A 19,703-nucleotide genomic window follows, 5' to 3' on the forward strand; every position below is an offset into this window, starting at 1 on the left:
ATCTGGCTGTTCCTGGCCTGGAGGCTCAATTGGTGTCGGTTCTTCATGTTATCCCTGATTGGACAGTGCCATACCTGGCGTATATGACCCGGGGCGAGTTACGCGAGGATGAAGTTCTGGCCAGACAGATAATCCGGCGGTCCAAGTCCATGACTATTGTCAATGGCGAGTTACATCATTGTAGTGTCTCAGGGGTGTTTCAGCGTTGCGTTTCTCCTGAAGAAGGTTGTGAGATCTTGCTTGAAATCCACGAAGGAGATTGCGGTCATCATGCCGGTTCAAAATCCTTGGTGGCTAAGGCTTTCCGACACGGTTTTTACTGGTTAACAACTCATGCTGATGCGGAGGATCTGGTCAGGAAGTGTGATGGCTATCAGAAGTTTTCACGCCGAGCTCATGTTCCGGCCCAGGAATTGAGGATGATTCAAATCACCTAGCCTTTTGCAACTTGGGGGCTCGATATGGTTGGCCCTTTTAAGAGGTCCAAGGATAAGAAGACCCACCTTCTAGTGTCGGTTGATAAATTCACCAAGTGGGTGGAGGCAGAGCCAGTAAGCAAGTGTGATGCGGCCACGGCGGTTCAATTCATGAAAAAGGTGATTTTCTGCTTTGGTTTTCCACACAGCATTATAACAGATAATGGCACGAATCTCTCCAAGGGTGCTATGGAAGAGTTCTGTCAACGTGAGCACATCCGGCTTGATGTGCCCTCAGTGGCTCATCCCTAGTCTAATGGTCAAGCGGAGAGAGCTAATCAAGAAATCCTGAAGGGTATCAAGCCCCGGCTTATGGTCCCTTTGCAGAGGACGCCGGGTTGTTGGGTGGAAGAGTTGCCTCCCGTGTTATGGAGCATTAATACTACCCCCAATAGATCTACGGGTTATACGCCCTTCATTGTTTATGGAGCAGAAGCAGTTCTCCCAAGTGATATTCGCCACGACTCGCCCCGAGTGGCAGCTTATGTTGAAGCGGAAAATGAAAGAGCACGCCAAGATGCATTGGACCTGTTAGATGAAGAACGGGATATTGCGGCAGCTCGTTCGGCGATTTATCAGCAAGACATGCGGCGTTATCATAGCCGCCGGGTTAAAACCAGAGCTTTTCAGGAAGGCGACTTAGTGCTCCGGCTCATCCAAGATCAGACTGACATGCACAAGTTATCCCCACCTTGGGAAGGTGACTTTGTGGTCAACAAGAATCTGTACAACGGGTCATACTACCTTATCGATGTTCGAGAGCACAAAGACTCACGCAAATCGGAGGAGGAGACCCGTCGACTGTGGAATATTGCTCATCTTCGGCCTTACTATACCTGAGCCATAGGCTCCTATCATGTATATATTTTTGACAATGTACATATTATGATCAATAAATAAACCGGCATCCTTGCTAAAGCGGGCCTCTGCCGTTCGTCTTATATATCTTTTTTGGGTACATGGGGGCTACTACTTGTAAAGCGGAGGTCTGATTGTCCATTGATCCGGCTTATAAAGCTACAAAAAAAGAGCATAGCTCAAATATAATCTTGGGGGCTTAATACACAGAATCATAAGGAGCCAAAGAGTGTTTTATTGCAAAGCATAACTCAAACATAGGCGCTTACTGAGCACAACTCAAAATATTGTCTGGGGGATCTTTGCTTCTACAAGAACAAAGAATCCACACCTTGCAATAGGCTATAAAAGCCAGGCTTGGAAGCCAGGTGTATTCACCTAAAATCCCGGGTTAACCTGCCTTCATCAAGTAAGTCACTCTGCCCGGGTAATCCTGGTATGACCCGCCGAATGTTTGACAAGTCAATCTTATATAGACCCCGAACTTGTCAAAGTTAAAACGATGATTGGTTAATGTGTGGTCCATCTTAAAAGGCGTTGTCAAATGGTTTAACTCAGTGGCCTAGCGGCCCATGAAAAGCCTCGTTTTTACATATTTTATTTGCAAATCTTTCTTTTCAATGTTTATCTCGATAAGGTTTATATTCAATCCGGTACTTGCTAACCTGGACTGTTTTTTAAAAAGTTGCCAAGTGCAAACTTCTATGATGACCGGTGTTAGTTAACCCGGCTTGGCTTTCAACCATAAGTTGTCAGTACACTATCAATTCTAATCCGGTATTTGTTAAACTGGTCTGGCTTTGACTATAAGTCACCAGCATGATCATCCAGTGTTTATTGTAACCCGGCATGGCTTCATCATAAACCAGCACATCATGGTGGGAGTTATCACCCTTACTACAATAAAGTTGATATAATCAACAAATGTGATTCCATGTCACAGGTATGATATAATTCATATTTTATTATTTTGGGTTTCTACAGCCTTGGTTATAAACCCTGTCTTTATATTGGGTATCATAACCCGTCCAGCGGTAAACAGCCAGGGCAATTTTAAGTTTATCATATGCAGAAACAGGATTGCATAAAACCGCTAAGGAGCATAAGTCGATATAGCACTATCAAGATGGTTTAACAGTATCAGGCAAAGTGGCTATGCACGATGGCATAGCAGACCAAGTGTTTAAAACTAGCCTATTACAAGGCGGCAGACGCCCAAAAGAATAATTGTTTATCACTGATATCTCGGCATGAAAAATTAAACCGACCTCTGGATTATGATTCTTCCTTAGGTTGATGTGAAGGTTGCGGATCATTCTGCGCTGGTTCACCCTCCGCCTCCCCACCTAGTGGCTGGAAGTCAATGGTTGCCCAATCAATCCCAGATAAAGCTCGGAAGACAACTTCATTGCTTATAAGATTAGATGGTTCAACATCAGGGGCATAAGTATGCTTACGGATTGGCGGGATAAGATTTTACGCTTCATAAACCGATGCATCAGTCCGTTTGTTGTCTGCGTCATAAATTGACTGGTGGAAAGACAAATCTGTCTCCTCAGCCAGCTTACTTGCAAGTGGACGCATTTCCTTTGTCAAAGCCCTGAGGGCGTCATTGTCAAAGTCTGACCCATCTTCTTTTTGGCTGGGATAGCCGTTTCTAATATCCTCCGAATCAAGATCAGCTATCCAGGCCTTGGCCCGAGTCAATGCAGATAGAGCACCGGCTCTTGCAGCTGATCTCTTTACCTCTTCGAGTTGGGCAGGCGTCATGGATAACTTTGCCAAAGTGTCTTTGATAAAAATTGGGGGCGGGTTATTATATGAAGCTATGCAGATAACCCGTTGAGCACCGGTATATAAATGCTCTATCAGTGTATAGGCAGCCTTCAGTTTTTTGCGCATGTCTGAGCCAAGATGAGCAACACGGCTACCTGCAATGGTTACAAGATTGTTGGTAAACAGGCAGATTTTAAGGATGTCTAAGTACAACCCAGGAAGAGGGTACTTACCAGAAACAGCAGAGGTCATAGCGTTGATTTGCCGCTTTATGCCAGTCAGTTCTTCTGTCACCGGTTTAAGGGCCGCTTCAGCATCCTCCGCCTGCTTTAGCAAAGTTGCTTTTTTAGCCTCCCAATCTGCTTGTTCGCCTTTGAAGCCATCCTTCAGTTGTTCCATGGCTGTTAAAGCGCCCTTCAGCTCTTCTTTGGCCTTTGAAGTTTCGGCTTGCTGACTTGATGTTTTCTTGGAGGTCGGCGATTTGATAATCTTTTTTGGTCAAGTCAGCCTGCAAGAGACCGTTAATAAGTTGGTAATACTTTTTTGAAAGTCCCAAGCGCATAAAAAGTTGTACACTTGGCACTTGGGGGATAATGCGGATTGCTTTTTCTCAACTGATATTTTAAGTCCCAAGCACATAACAAGTTATTTACTTGGCACTTGGAGGCTAATGCATATCGGATCAATGCAAGGTTATCAAGTTTCTCTCCACAAATCGGATTATGTTGATGATTGAAAGGAATTTTGGAAACTACATTACAGAAGATATACCGGTTCATCCTGAAGGTATAAACCGGTCTATAGGGGCTACACAAGCAAAATCCAATCTTATCCTATTACAAGTCCTGGTTCATGTTCATATTATGAACCGGCCCTTGGGGGGCTGCTGGAGTTGATAATTGAAGCAGGCTAAAAGGAAAAAAAGAATTTGTGCAAAGGAATGGATATTTACCTCATATCGCACTTTCATCAGACCTACTAAACTGGCTTCATAGTCGCGGCTGGTATACAGACGATTTAGATATCCAGAGTGGATATCTTGAGCATTGAGGTGAGCATAGCTTGATAAATCTGTTTTCCATTTGCCCTTGTCCACAGTGGAAAATTCTTCCTTGGCACTATGCTTTGATAAAGCGACAGGGTTGCCAGGAGCAGTATGGCCAAAGACGGTAATCACAACATCATCTGTGGTGCCGTCAATAGTCTTGTCTAGGCTGGGCGGTTTAGCCGATGTTCTTGTTGTGCTGGGTGGATCGGCAGCTGGGCTTGGCGGGTCAGCAGACTGGCTTGTTGGATTCGTTTCTGCCGGTTCAACAAAAGTATCCTGACTCCGAGGTACCAGATCGTCTAGGGTAATGTCAGCATTCTGATCAAGAGCTTCTAAGGTCTTCTTCGATTCGCTGGTCGGATTATCATCAGTTGGTGTAGTCAGCTTGGCTTTCTTGCTAAGTCTAGCTTTGGCACTAAAAGAACAAACATAGAGGTTAGTACAATAAACCAGTGCAAGGCATAAAAAATTAAGTATAGTATGCTTACCCAGGAACATTCTTGAGTGGAGGCATCTGTGTGGTTGATGACTCGCTGGAGGATGAATGGGAGGTTCCCTGATAATTCGAATCAGACGAATTAAGAGGATATCAGAAGTAACCTGCCTTGGGATAAAGTCTATTAGAAGAACAAGAGACCTCTTGACGGCGTTTGTGAACCGGAGAATATGCTAAACCGGAGGAGGTAACCACTTGACCACTATGCCGGGTTATGCGGCGAGCTTCATGCTGCTGTGCCTTCAAAGAAATGTGCGGATCCAAATAAGCAAGAGGGTGTGAATGTTTTACTTTCCGGACTGCTCGACGGAGTTTTGGTACTGGCACATGATTTGAGTCGGAGGATAGAACAACTACCTCTGCATCACCAGCGTGGCTAGCTTCCGCATCATCCTGATAATAATCATTGTCAATGAGGTGTATGAAAAAAGAACCAAGAGAGTCAAGTTCTACCTCTGATTCCGGGTCATCGAGCTCTTCATCATTGGGCAAGTCAGAGGCTTCAGAAATTCTTTTCTTTGCGGGCGTCTTTGTAACCCTGGTCTTGACACAAGGTGCTCTTACCGGTTTATCTTGCGGCTTCGCCGGTTTATCTTGTGATTTATTCTTCCAGAACGGATCATCACCCTGCACAGATGGACGACAAATTATAAAGAAATATTTAAGAAGGGATGGATTAAGACAAAAATGAGGCAATTCTTACAGCTGGCGGTTTATTGGAAGTACAGAAGGGACTAAGTCCTACTTTGCTGCATATCACCACCGGTTCATCAAGCATCTTCTTGACGGATTCATTGACCTCGTCATCAGTGAGCTGGATGTCAATATGACACTGAGGGTCATTCAAATCCCCCGTGTATTCACACATTAAACCAGGGCGCCGACTTAAGGGCATAATGCTCCAAGAGACCCAACATCGAATGAAGTCGATGCCAGTTATACCGTTTGCAACAAAAGCCCTGAGTTTTGATAACTGAGGGGCATATTTTGATCGTTCCTTGGTAGTCAGTCACCGAGGAACTGTATGTTCTCTGGTAAGCCGGTGTGCACGATAACCCGGCAGAGGATTCTCTTCAGGTGGAGATGTATGACGGCAGTAAAACCAAGTTTGATTCCAGTCCTTTGGATGACTATGATGCTTAGCATGAGAGAAGCTGACATCTTTTGTCTTCTGGATTGAGACCCCATCTAGTTCAGTGTTAGGCCCATCTGTGAACTCAGTGCGGCGGTTCAAATAGAAGTAATCTCTAAATAGTTCAACAGTGGGTTCTTCTTGCAGGTAAGCCTCACAAAAAACTTGGAAATTGCAAATATTCGATACAGAGTTAGGCCCAATATCTTGAGGGCGGATCTGGAAGTTGGCAAGAACATCACGAAAGAACTTTGAACCGGGCGGGTTAAACCCGCGACCCAGATGGTCAGCAAAAACAACTATCTCTCCATCCTTGGGCTCAGGAGGATTTTCTGGACCAGGAACTCTCCAATTTATGACTTCCTTCTTAGCTAAAATGCCAGTGGAAACAAGCCCATTTAACTGTTCTTCAGTAACCCGGGAAGGAACCCAATTGCAAGCATAGAATGTTTTGGCCATTTCAATGAAAAGCTGGAAAAAAGGATCAAGGACGGTTTAAAGATTCATGACTAATGTAGATAAACCGGCCTAAGGACAGAGGAAGAAGAAATTGAAGTATATATACATGATAAACCGGATTTTTTACATTGAGGTTGAGTTGGCAGTTTAAGAGAGGGCTAATGGTACCTGGAAGGTTTTCATCTTCTAAAGGTTAAACCGCCAACAATGGTGTGGAAGTTATAGATCTGACAAAATTCCTAAGTATTGCACAAACAGGTTTTACAAGTTGGTATTATCATTTTGGATCTACCGCAGTCTTAAAAGGGAGAAAAATTTAGAAGCCCTAAGTGGTGCCAGTGGAACAGCTAAAGGCCAGATGGGATCTATTTACTGACAAAAGAGATGCTATGATGAAGAAAAACGGGTTCTAGCTATGGCCGCACAGGAAAAAGGCCACGTTTTTATCAAAGGATCCATGTGATGGCAAAGTTCAAGTCAAGAGCATCAAGAACACCGAAGAACACCGAAACCCTAGTGGTAGATCTGAGGTGGAAGGAAGGAAAACTTATAGAGGTTGAAGGAGTAGCGGATAGGCGCTGCGTTTCTCTGGTGAAAGTCAGGTTGATGCAGCGGCCGTTGTTGGTGCAGAGGCGAAGGTCGATGGCGGCGGCTGCGCTCGAGTACTTAAGCGGCACGAGGAAGACGACAAGGCGAAGGGGCACGAAGGGGAAAGGAAAAAATGACCCCTGGTCCTATTTATAAGGTGAAGGGATAAGTGATAGGCGCGGGAATCGAGGAACCCAAAAAATAGATATGTGACACAGCTGTCGCCTCGGTTTTCGAAGGTTCATTAATAAAAAGAAAGCATTTACAGGTTTTAATAAGCAGGTGACGTCATGGCGATTTACTACAATCTTGGAAGATGACGTCACGACGGTTTACCAAGTTCATATGGAGATGACGCCATGGCGGTTTACAAGGTTCATACGAGGATGTTCAAGAAGGAAGTTTTTCTAAGTGTTGAAGATTGACATGAACAGGTTCAAATCAATTTGGTGCCTAATGTTGGGCATATAACTACTGAGTATAAACCGCATAGGAGGGGCCGGATTATGATCACAAAGAATCATCCGTATTGAAGCCCATGCAGACAGGGAGTATGGCGCTTTACTATAGAGACTTAGAGGCCCAGAGCCCAAGGGAGGATTAGGGCCCATAGACATAAACCGCCATGAGATATGTAACTTGTGTTGTAAGATAGGGAAAGGTAGAAACCGAGCCGGACACATGTATGAGCCAGCACGGGATTCTGTAAACCGCCGGGCGTCAACCTGTGTATATAAAGGGACGACCCGGTGACGGTTCAGGGACAAGATACAACAACTCGAGAGATAGGTAAAGCAGATTCGCTCCCTGTTCATCGAGACCCCATCAATTCCACCACAACTGGATCGTAGGCTTTTACCTTCACCGCAAGGGGCCAAACCAGTATAAACTCCCCGTGTCCTTTGTCCGATTTAACCCCTTCAAGCTAATCTCGTTGCGGTGGCTCCACGACTAAGTCCTCACACTAGGACATCTGACGTGATAATTCCACGACAGGAGGTATTTGATGAAGATCACCACCGCGGGCCATATGAATATGGAGGAGAAAATCATCAATCCATCCCGCGGGGTCTGTTATCCCATCATATGATTCGATGTTCACGGGTTTAAACCCTTCTGAGAATTCATGTTCCATTACTTCATCAGTGAAGCAAAGGGGGTGTGCGGCGCCTCTAAATCGGGCCAAGTCGCGACGTAGCTAGGATGGAGTTTGTCTGCGGTTTCCGGCCCGGGCGTGGTTATGTTTGTCACGTCCGACCGGATGGCCATCGTCGCGCATCGGGGAATGCCCCCGCGATCCATAGATCTATCTAGTCTGACCTACTCTGTTTTCCAGGTCATGCCACAGGTCATATGTGTATCCCCGAGCTGTTGTGTCTCTGTTTTTACGGTGAGGTAGTGCAGGCTGGTGTTCGGCTTGAGTTACCGCTTTGTCCCAGCCACGTGGTGGTCGGTCAGGCGCATTGCATGCTGGAGGACGGGCTCCAGCGCCTTGTCATCGAATTGGGGTAACAATTTACGCTTCGGGTAACTTTTCGTTGGGCGCTCGAGGTTGTATTCTTCGGCTGCTAGGACATTAGTCAATATATCGTTGAGCAAATCTTGATTAGCTTGAAGCTGTTGCTGCTTCTTTTTCAGGCTCCTTGCAGTGGCTATTAGCCGGCGCTTAAAGCGCTCCTGATCGACGGGCTCCTCAGGCATGATAAGGTCTTCATCGCCGAGGCTCGCCTCATCCTCGGAGGGAGGAAGGTAGTTAATGTGCTCCTAGTATTTGTTCATGGCCTGTTCATCAGGGCTACCTCGCCCATCTTCCCGTTCATCCTATTCGGAGGTTGGCTCAACGGGATCTTTGTTGTCTTCGGCATCCTTTGGAGTATTATTTTCTCCTTTGCCGGTATTGCTATTTTTTCCACGGCGTGGTTTAGAGCGGCACCGCTAACTTCAGCAGTTTGGTTGTATCTCAGGAGGCTTATCCTCGACTGGATCCTTTTCATTGTCGCCGTTGTTCTCTATGGGTGTATCCACCATGTATACGTCATACGAGGAGGTGGCTGTCCAGTGCCCTGTAAGCGGTGGTTTTTGTGCATGCTCCTCTCCGGCATCGTCGTCCATACCGTCGATGTCTTCGGAGTCGTAATCGAGCATGTCAGTTAAGTCTTCGATAGTGGCTATGAAGTGGGTGGTGGGTAGGAAGCGGAATTCTCCGTCATCAGCTTCCAATCCAAACCGGATATAGTTCAGCTGAGAGTCCCCTGATAAGAAGAGGGCTTTTAATGAGTTTAGAACATCGCCTAAAGGTGAGTGCCGGAAGATGTCCGCGGGGCTGAACTCAACGATCGGCACCTGATCATGTTCGATGGGCGCGGATGCATGCGGTTCGGAATAGGGCCAGAGATGAATCCGAGGTTGGATTTGTGTGCGGCTCTAATGCCGCTGAGTCTCCGACTTCCATGGCTGGGTTGAGCTTCCCGTCCTCGGATGGCGTAATCTGCTCCGGATCCAGGGCCAGAGGAGTTACAGGCGCTATCTCCTGGGCACGTTCCGATGACAGATTTAGGTCATGTTCATCGTGGTGGCACGGAGCGGCTGTCATGGGCTCGAATCCGTCGAAGATCAAGTCTCCATGGATATCGGCAACATAATTCAAGGTTCCAAACCTGACCTAATGGCCAAGGGCGTAGCTGTCGACCTGCTCTAGATGGCCAAGCGAGTTGGCCCGGAATGCGAAGCCGCTGAATACAAAGATCTGTCCGGGGAGGAAAACCTCCCCTGGACTGCATTGTTGTATATGATTGACAGAGCCATTAAACCTTTTGGTGATGACGCAGCGGAATTCTCAATGAAAGCACCAATGTTGGTGTCAAAACCGGCGGATCTCGGGTAGGGGGTCCCAAACTGTGCGTCTAAGGTTGATGGTAGCAGGAGGCGGGCGACACGATGTTTACCCAGGTTCGGGCCCTCTCTATGGAGGTAATACCCTACTTCCTGCTTGATTGATCTTGATGAATATGAGTATTACAAGAGTTGATCTACCACGAGATTGTAATGGCTAAAACCCTAGAAGTCTAGCCTATATGATTATGATAGTGATTGCCTCTACGGACTAAGCCCTCCGGTTTATATAGACACCGGAGGGGACTAGGGTTGTACAAAGTCGATTACAGAGAAAGGAATCTACAGATCCAAACGCCAAGCTTGCCATCCACGCAAAGGAGAGTCCCATTCAGACACGGGAAGAAGTCTCCTGTCTTGTATCTTCATAGCCCATCAGTCCAGCCCACGCTACATAGTCCGGCCGTCCGAGGACCCCTTAATCCAGGACTCCCTCATATACCTTTGTAGCCAAGTGTGCCTACCACAAACACACACTTCCCTGCTACCTCTTGAGCACTGCGTTGGTTTTCCCTTGAAGAGGAAAGGGTGATGTAGCAAACACTACAAAAAAATACACTTCCGTGATGATACATGTTTGTCACAGTAGGTCGCGTTTTTTGTCATGCCTGTACATCCATGACGATTTTATGACAGAATCAAGATAGTCATACCTGTGCTGTAGTAGAAGTGTTCCATGACATTACCAAAATTATCATCACGGAAGTGTCCACTTCCATGATGATAGATCGCGCGTCACAGAAGTGCTTTCGTCAAGGGTGACCGACACGTGGCATCCACCGGAACGGAAACGGAATGTCGTTAAGCTATTGGGTTGGGTTTTGGATCCGATAACCCATTAACAGCCCCGACCAATGGGGATTTTCCACGTGTAAAATCATCATTGGCTGGAGGAGACACGTGTGAGCTCCGCGGTGGCACAGGTGTCACTCATCCAATGGGTAAGACATGCCTATGATATGTTGATACGTGGACCGGCCCATCATATTTAAATGGGCCGGCCCAACTAAAGGCCCACAAGATTTTGCAGACCATAATAGGCCGGCCCAGCTAAAGGCCCATGAGATTTTGCGGACCATAATGGGCTGGCCTAGCTAAAGGCACACAAGATTTTGTGGGCCATAATGGGCCGGCCCAGGTAAAGGCCCACAAGATTTTTTTGTGCCATAATGGGCCGGCCGAGGTAAAGGCCCACAAGATTCTTGCGGATTATAATGGGCCGGCCCAGCTAAAGGCCCACGAGATTTCGCCGACATTAATGGGCCGGCCCAGCTATAGGCCCACAAGATTTTGAGGACCCTAGTAGGCTGGCCCATTAAGTGGCTGCCATGTTTTGGGCCAAATGCCGGTCCATATTTGATCCGGTCCATTAATGTCCTGCCATGTTCTGGGCCTAATAATGGCCCATATGAGATCCGGCCCGTTAAAGGCCTACCATGTTCTGGGCCAAATTACGGCCCAGATCAGGTCCAGCCCTTTAAGAGGCTTTGGGCTAAATTATGGCCCATATCAGATTCGGCCTGTCAACTGGACGCTATGCTTTTGGGCCCACTTGCTAAAGGCCCATTTAGTAATTCGGCTTGATATTAGTTTCGACCTGTTAAGGGCCCGTTTAACATTTCGGCCCTATATTAATTTCAGCATGTTGAAAGATCGTCATATAGTTGGGCCTAACTACGGCCTGGTTTGCATCCGTCCTGCTCACAGCCGATATCTGATTGGGCCAAACAAGGACCGAGACAATTTTGTCCTGTTAAAAGCCCGTGATTTGATTCACACAATCATGGGTCGGGGTCCATTTCGGGCTGCTGCCGGCCCGTGAGCTGTTCGACACGTTTCAGGCCCAACCTACTTCTCAGCCTCCTAAAAGCCCATTGAGTTTTCTTGCGAAAAGAGGGCTGGTTGTTACTCGGCCTATTAAAGGCCCGAATCTACTAGTGGGCCAGTTTACTTTTGGCCTTTTAACGGACCAAGATGACGGGGCCCATGATGCGGATCATACATCATGATTGCATGGCGGCCCGATTATGTACCGTAATTTTACGGTTTGGTTGGTTTACTGCGAAGATAGGATATATATACAGTAAAATAACTACAGCATCGTGAATAAGAAAAAACCTAGGCTATACAATAAAGAAATTACGGCATATTACATCCACTGGGCATCAAAGTTTGCCACTATGATAATAAAGCACAAGCAGACATCAGATTACATACACTGGGCATCAAAGATCGCCACCAGTGCAAATAAACACGCCGACAAAATAATATACAAAACCGACAACACTTCAATAGAGTTCAAGAAAGGTTAGCCCTGGTGGGGAGCTACAGCGCAAGCAGCTGAGCAAGCGGATGAGACTGCACTTGTTCAACACTTATATCTTCCTCACTTTGAAAGATAAACAAGCAGATAGATGACAGGTTTTGCACATAAAAGTATTAGTGCTGACAATTCATCACATTTCTTACTGACGAATAAAGTGACACAGTTTAAAATTGCATTAACACAATATGGTATTGTTCAGGTTAAGACATGGCAGGAAATGACATTGTGAAGGAGTTGGCAGCTTCACGACACCACTGGATTACATACCAAGAACTCATAAGTATCAATGGTTAGTGTGCTATGAATTTATCCCATTTCAGATTGGCAAATAAAGAGACAGTTTAAATAATAGTAGAATGATATGACATTGTTCATAGTTAAGACATTGCAGAATATGACATTGTGCTGTAGTGGGTAGGTTCACCACACCACTAGATTACAGATGAAGAACAGAAGCATACATGCAGTGCAAAAGAAGATCACTTGCTCTGTATAGTTTAATTTACATGGTATGAAGAAGGAACTTAGTTGTACAACTGAAAACTTAAATTGAGAAGGACAAACTTTTGTTTATGAACTACATAATAAACTTTAAACATGCAATTTGATGCAAACACCAAAAATAAACAGCTGTTGCAGTCATGCCTAACCAAATATACACAACAAAGTTTGAAGGCTTGAGAAGGACAAACATACATTATTGGTGAAGACAGGCTCTATAAAGCCCTTGTCCATGCTGATGGGGGGGGGGCAATTCAAGAAGTTTACCACAGAATCTTCTTCATAAGCATTGCCTTTATTCTACATTTTGTTAAGAGTAAATACAGATGTGATAATATACGAAAAATGGAGAATATTTAAGATAATATGAAGAGTGATGCTACATAACCAAGTAGCTATAAATGTATGTGCAGCGATACAGACAAAAGGTAGAGCCAAGAGCAATGCACAACTAAACTTCTCCAGTACCAACCTTATGGTAAGAGTAAATATAGATCTGATGTGTAGAAAATGGAGGGCAAAGGAAAATAAGCTGCAAAGTGATGGTACATGAACAACTACCTGTCAATATAAGTACACTGATAAAGGACAACATGTACTTACAAGAACAACGCAGAGCTAAAAAAATTCATTGGCATTGGATATATTCTACACTAATGTAACCATTCATATAGATCAAATAATTTGGAGCGAACAATTGATAAGCAAGCTATCATGCATACTGTTGTCACATAATGAACCAGGTATGTATGCAAGTACAGTGATACAGGACAACAGGTACTAACAAGAGCAAAGCAGCGGGAAGCATATTTGCGATATCCTGTCGTTCTTTTCAAACCAGAATTCTTCTTCGAGCAGATTTCCTACACAAAAGATCCGTAAGACACATGCAGAAAAGTAGAAGTTCAAATTGTCATGTGATTTCATAGACAGTACCTCATCCTAGGAACGAGACCAGTGCATAACAAGGTTTTTCCATTCGATGTCTTCTAAATTTAGCACAGGAGACTTCACCGGAAATTCATTTATAGACTTGCCATCAAAGTGTGATTTCCTCAGGTAACACCGATACTGCTACAATGCTTCCTTGAAAAGCACAAGCAAGCTTTGCTCGTCATGACTATCTAGATGGACCCTCTGCTAGTTACAACAATGTAATGTAAATCATTGATGTGTTCAATCAGCAAAAAACAGGAAAATAATAACCATGAATAATAGCACTTACACGTAAGTTGGACAGGAAGATGTGAAAATGGTGTTTGTCTTCACTATAATCTTCCCATGATGGGAATATATGCACATAGTCCCTAACAACATTGAAAGCATTGTCTTTTAAACTGGGAATAAATGGAATGGGGTTCCAATCTGCAGGAATTAGCCGTCTCTGTAGTTGGGATAGGTCTTCGGCCGGTGGACTTGCTGTACTTTTTGCTGCAGCAGGATTTTTCTGTGGTACGGCTGGTGCTATGGCAAATGAAATTAGTATACCTTTTGCTGGAGTGCAGGTCCTGCGTGGTGGGGCTAGTGGTGTGGCTAGTGAAGTATGGGTACAGTCTGCTGGAGTCGGTCCTATGTTTTGTGTCACTGGTTGTACAACTAATATAAGTGGGGTGCTTTCTGATTTCTCCGGCACCACCATGTTTCTCAAGGACTTTGCTGGTGCTCCTTCAGGTTCGGCAATCACCCTCTTCCTTTTTGATGTCTGATGCACAAGAACAACATTTGAGTGGAAAAACATGGTATGATGATAGATGGAATATGTATTGATAATGGATGGGCATGGCATCTCGACATATATGATGAGTAAACCAAGTAGATGGCAGTGCAACAAAGTAGAAGAAATGCAAGACAACATATGAAAGATACGCGCAATCAATAAAACCTTGCCAAATTAGAACATGCACCTTGATGGGTGAACAGGACAGGCCATCTGCCTTTGACTCCTTGAGGTTAGAATAGTCATTAGGATCATATTCTGAACAAGAATCAACAGGTGGGGATCGTATGAGTTTCATTGCATCCAGAATGGCACTCAATGCCTTGGTGCCAATTTTGTAAGTCATTGCAGTGTTCCACAATATCATCTGATGTGCGGATTCTGATATTCACTGTAATTGCGTATAATATCTGAGAACCATGAAAACATAAATAGTTATGAGATTATCTTTGTAATGCAGATGATATTCTAATATAGGGGTGCCCCTTTAAACACTTGTGTGCTATCATGTGTGCTGTAATATGGTGCGTGCATTTATATAATCTGGCACGAGTACACAAAAAATAGGCTTCAGAAGTAAGGATAGTTGGAAGATGATAGGTTCATAATATACTGTATAGAGAGTTTATTGCCAAACCATGATAACAAGAGCACACAACAAGTAGGCAGATCATAGTGTACATAATAGGGGTACACCATAACCACGATATATAAATCAGGAAAGTGGAACTAGCTTGAAAATATGATGTTGTATTGCCGCTAGTAATTGAAAGCCTATCGATCACATACAGGCCAGCTGTATCAGCTGTTGATTGCAGATGTCCCTGTGCCCCTTCCTGACAAGGAACATGTTGTACGTACTAAATACAGAATAAACAAAGAGGAACATGTTAAAGAACAGAAGAGGAAGCATATTCTTGAGGTTCTGCTTCATTGCATACAATGTTGGTTGCCCACTCATGATGAATCACATCACCCAAAGAAATGCAATTCCATGTTGTCTCTCTATATGTGGCAATTTTGAACAAGAGTCATTAGGATCATATTCTGAACAAGAGTCAATAGGTGGGGAGCGTATGAGTTTCATTGCATCCAGAATGGCACTCAATGCCTTGGTGCCAATTTTGTAAGTCATTGCAGTGTTTAGCTTCAAGAGTGGACTGTTGCTAGTGCGACACAAAGTAGCTACACAGATCATAGTGTAGATATAACGGGAAAACCTTAAGCATCAGAGTAAAATCAGCAAAGTGGAACTTGCTGGAATATATGTGCTAGTATTGCCGGTACGGCTAGAAAGGCTTCGGATACCAGCTCTCTTCAGGTGAAGATGCGGTACTGTTAATATCAGTGTAACTCTCAAAGGCGACACAGCTCCCTGCATTTCCTTGCTATTCGTATAGGATTCAAGTGGGCAGGCCACTACAAATCCTATTCCTATGTTTACAAAATTCTACGAATCAAAGAGGCTCAAAGTGTCCATCACAACCGACCGTATAGACCTCTACACTGCAAATGTCCCTGCTCATCTTCAGTACAAGGAACATACTGTACTACTATCATACTCCCTCCGTTCCAAAATATTAGTCTTGGTAGAGATTTCCACTATGGATCACATACAGATGTATCCAGATACATTTTAGAGTGTAGATTCACTCATTTTGCTCCATATGTAGTCCACGGTGGAATCTATACAAAGACTTGTATTTAGGAACGGGGAGAGTACATATTAAAGAAGAACAGAAGAGGAACATGGTAAAGAAGAGCAAGCAGATTTTGGATAATAAAATGTTGGTTGTGCAGTGCCCACACATGATGAACCAGAGCGCATTAAGAATGCAACTTCCAGCTGCCTCTCGACCATTTCAGGCGGTTGGATGAAGATCCTACGTATCCTAACCATTCTTCTTCCTCGTCTTTGATTCTTCCTATATAGAACACCGCACGAGCCGCCGCCGGACCACCGGCCCCCACCGCATGTGTTCCTCTGCCACCCTCACCCCCGCCCCAACCCCCACCTGCGTAGAGTTTTCTTCGTTCGGCGAGGCCCCACATCCACCCGAGCCCATTTGTTCGCACTGGCAAACTCCGGCGAGCTCTAAAAAATCGACTGACCCAATTTTGAAATTAAGTCTACTGTGATTTAACTAGTGTGGAATATAAAAGGGGAAAAGCATAAGCATTGGGAGTATAGTGTTGAGCGTGCCATGGCAGATCTGAAGGTGCAAACCGGACAAAGGAAACTTCGCAACCAAGACAAGAAATCAGAGTAAAGCAGTGGCGATCTATTTTCTTGCTGTGATACATAAGTTGAGCAGATATGAAAGAGTACCGCCTCTGGTGCGGCGCCGTGTATGCATCTGCTGAGAATTTGATGGTGCTGCGGTAGCGATGGCTGTCGGCGGCGTGGAAGCAGATCTAGGAGGGTAGACGGTGGCATCGGGCGCGGTGGATGAGACGGTCGTAGGAGCGGCGCCGGCAAGGTAGACGACGGCGGGGATGAAGCGAGAGGACGGGATGCAAGGATCCCGGTCCAAAGCCGTGGATGAGAGAGGTCGATCTCTTGTAATGTACGGCGGCGTCGAGGTATCAGCTTGGCATGGTGGAGGAGGACGGTGGTGGATGGGGTGGCGGATGGCAGTGGATGGAGGAGGGTGGGGTGGAGAGGGTGTTTTGGCGCCCACGAAGTACGAATGGGGAAAAGGGAGGTAGAGAGGAAGGGGGGAACCATGTATTCAGGGCGTGCTTGTCTCAAATGCGAGGAAATTTACAAACTTAGCCCCCGTTTCAAATTTCTACATCACAACAATATTAGTCGGTTGGGGATAGGACGGTAATCTCACATACACCGAATATTTGCCGATGAGAGTTTGTTTTGGGCGCCCACCGTGTATGAATATGAATCGGGGAGGGAGTCGATTTCGGCCGAGGAAACACTGTGCTTTGGCACCCACCGTGCATGAATCCGGGTGAGAGGCGGTTACGTCACGTTTGGGTGAAATTACAAACCTACCCCTATCGAAACCTATAGAAATCCAACAGATAGGCTTTGCATGGCAGGAATAGGTAGTAGTAATTTCCATCTCATAGATTTTGGTTTCGGGCGGTTTACTGCGACTTTCCCCACCTCGTTCAAATTTTGCAGAGTGCACGTTTACCGTGCCAACTCAATTCGAATCCCGTTTGTATTCTATTTTTTTCGGGCGGGATCCATTTCCAATTGGAATTAAATTCTATATACATCATTTTTATATATACTTTCAAAAGCACAACACCATTTATACATAAATATGGTTTACAAATGGCATGATCTCAGATTCATAAGGTTGTATCCATCAATTTGGATTTTCAAATATTTGAAACCACTTTATATTGAAATCCAATGTATGCATTCCTCGCTAACTGTCTCCAATTAATGTGTGTTTCATACAGGCTTTTTTTACTTCTTAAGCATGTATAATGTGTTTCACGCACGCAACATATAGTGTAATCCCGTTTAGACATTAATTGCATATAAACCATGCATTGCTTGTAATTAAAGAATCTATGGATCACCAATATTGATAAATTATATAACATTACACGTGTGCCCAAATTCAAATGAATATGCATGTTTGATACACCAATTTGCGTTATGATATTATCGATGTCGTGATCTCCAGTTTAAATAGTTGAATCCCCTTTAATCCAGATATTCGTCTCATATAGCTATCACTCATGCTTATATAGGATTATCTCTCTGGACCTATACGCGTTCATCATCTCTCAGGTATCTCTTGTGCTACATGTATGTCGACAATAATCTTTTATCTTTGTAATACACTGACGGTACTCTCTCCCTCGACCTTCATCACTCTATCTCTCTCTAAGCATATCTCGCTCCCTGCTATGTGTCTCTAACTATGATTCTCCATGTGGAATCTCTTTCTCTCACACAAACACAAAACTTTGTCTCCCGAGGTCTCATTTCTCTCTACTATTCCCATGTGTGCCACTCGCACGCCCCTCATATAGAGATGTCTTTCGCTCCTTAGATATGAGAACCTACGACTCTTCCTCTTAAATATCTCTTTCTCACACACAAACACAAACTCTGTCTCCGAGGGTCTCATATTTCTCCATTGTTCTCTTGTATGTCACTCACACACACTCTCTCTCCATAGAGATATCTTGCGTTCCCTCATATGTCTCTCTAGCTATCACTCTCGTTGTGAAATATCTTTCTCTCTCACAGACACGCAACTCCGTCTCTCGGGATCTCATTTCTCTCTGATATCTATTTGTATGTGACTCACATGCACCCTCTCTCTATCTCTCTCACACCCACACACATAACTCAGCCTTCTGATCCACTCGACTCCTATCTCTAACGCACACTAGCTAGCATCTTTATCTTTCTATTTATCTGTTTCTCCATCAACCTTCTTTCTCACCCTCACTCTTGATTCCTATCAAGCACACTACATATGTTTCTCTCTACATGCAGTCAAGTGCCCTCCTTTTATTTTTCTCTCACACACACATATATAACTTCACCATCTGAACCACCCGGCGGTCATCTCCAACACCCAAACTAGCGGATGTCCCTCTAGCTAGCATCTCCATCTCTATATCTATCTGTAGTTTCTCCGTCAACATTTCCTTCTCACACGAAGTCTTGCTTCCTATCACCCACACTATATATGTCTCTCCATACATATGCATTTATAGTTTGATCTCTTTTGCACAATCGTTGTGCCTCACTCCCTCTGCTCGCCATAGATGCATGCTCCAGCCCACACCACTATCTCTTAAAGACAAAAACACATGCTCAATTGTCGGGCCTTCTTCCCTGCATTCTCACATGCATGCATATTGTCATACCGATCCATCTCTCCCATGTCGTTGATCTTATGACTTGTGTCTTCTTTCTTTTATCTCGATCATGCGCGCGTGCACACACACACATCCCACGTATACATGTATACCTCTCACACATGCACGTTCAAGGTCTCTATGTCTCCATACGTAGTTAATTACCCTCAATCCTAATGCCACATCGAATCGTTCTCCTCTTGTGTGCACATAACTTCCACCTGGATGGGTAAAACACACACTCACACTTAACAATCTCCTTCTAGCTACCCCCCCTCCCCCGCCTCTCACTCTTCCCCTATATCCCCGAAACCAATAAGACCATCCCTTTGTTTAATTCCCGCCTACATGCACCATCGATATATAGTAGTCTTCCTTGGTGTCTCTCGAACAAACACATTCTCTCGATGTCGACTCCTCTCACGCACACACACCTTCTCTTCCCTCTCTACGGGCATTTTCTCTCTCGCACCCCATCATTGGTGGCCTCTGCCATACACATCACCTCTCTATGATGAAGCCATGCACACTTAAATTACATCCGCCACCGAGGACCTCGCGACACACACACACACACACACAA

The sequence above is a fragment of the Triticum aestivum genome, chromosome 6B (assembly GCF_018294505.1).
Source record: "Triticum aestivum cultivar Chinese Spring chromosome 6B, IWGSC CS RefSeq v2.1, whole genome shotgun sequence".
Lineage (NCBI taxonomy): Eukaryota > Viridiplantae > Streptophyta > Magnoliopsida > Poales > Poaceae > Triticum > Triticum aestivum.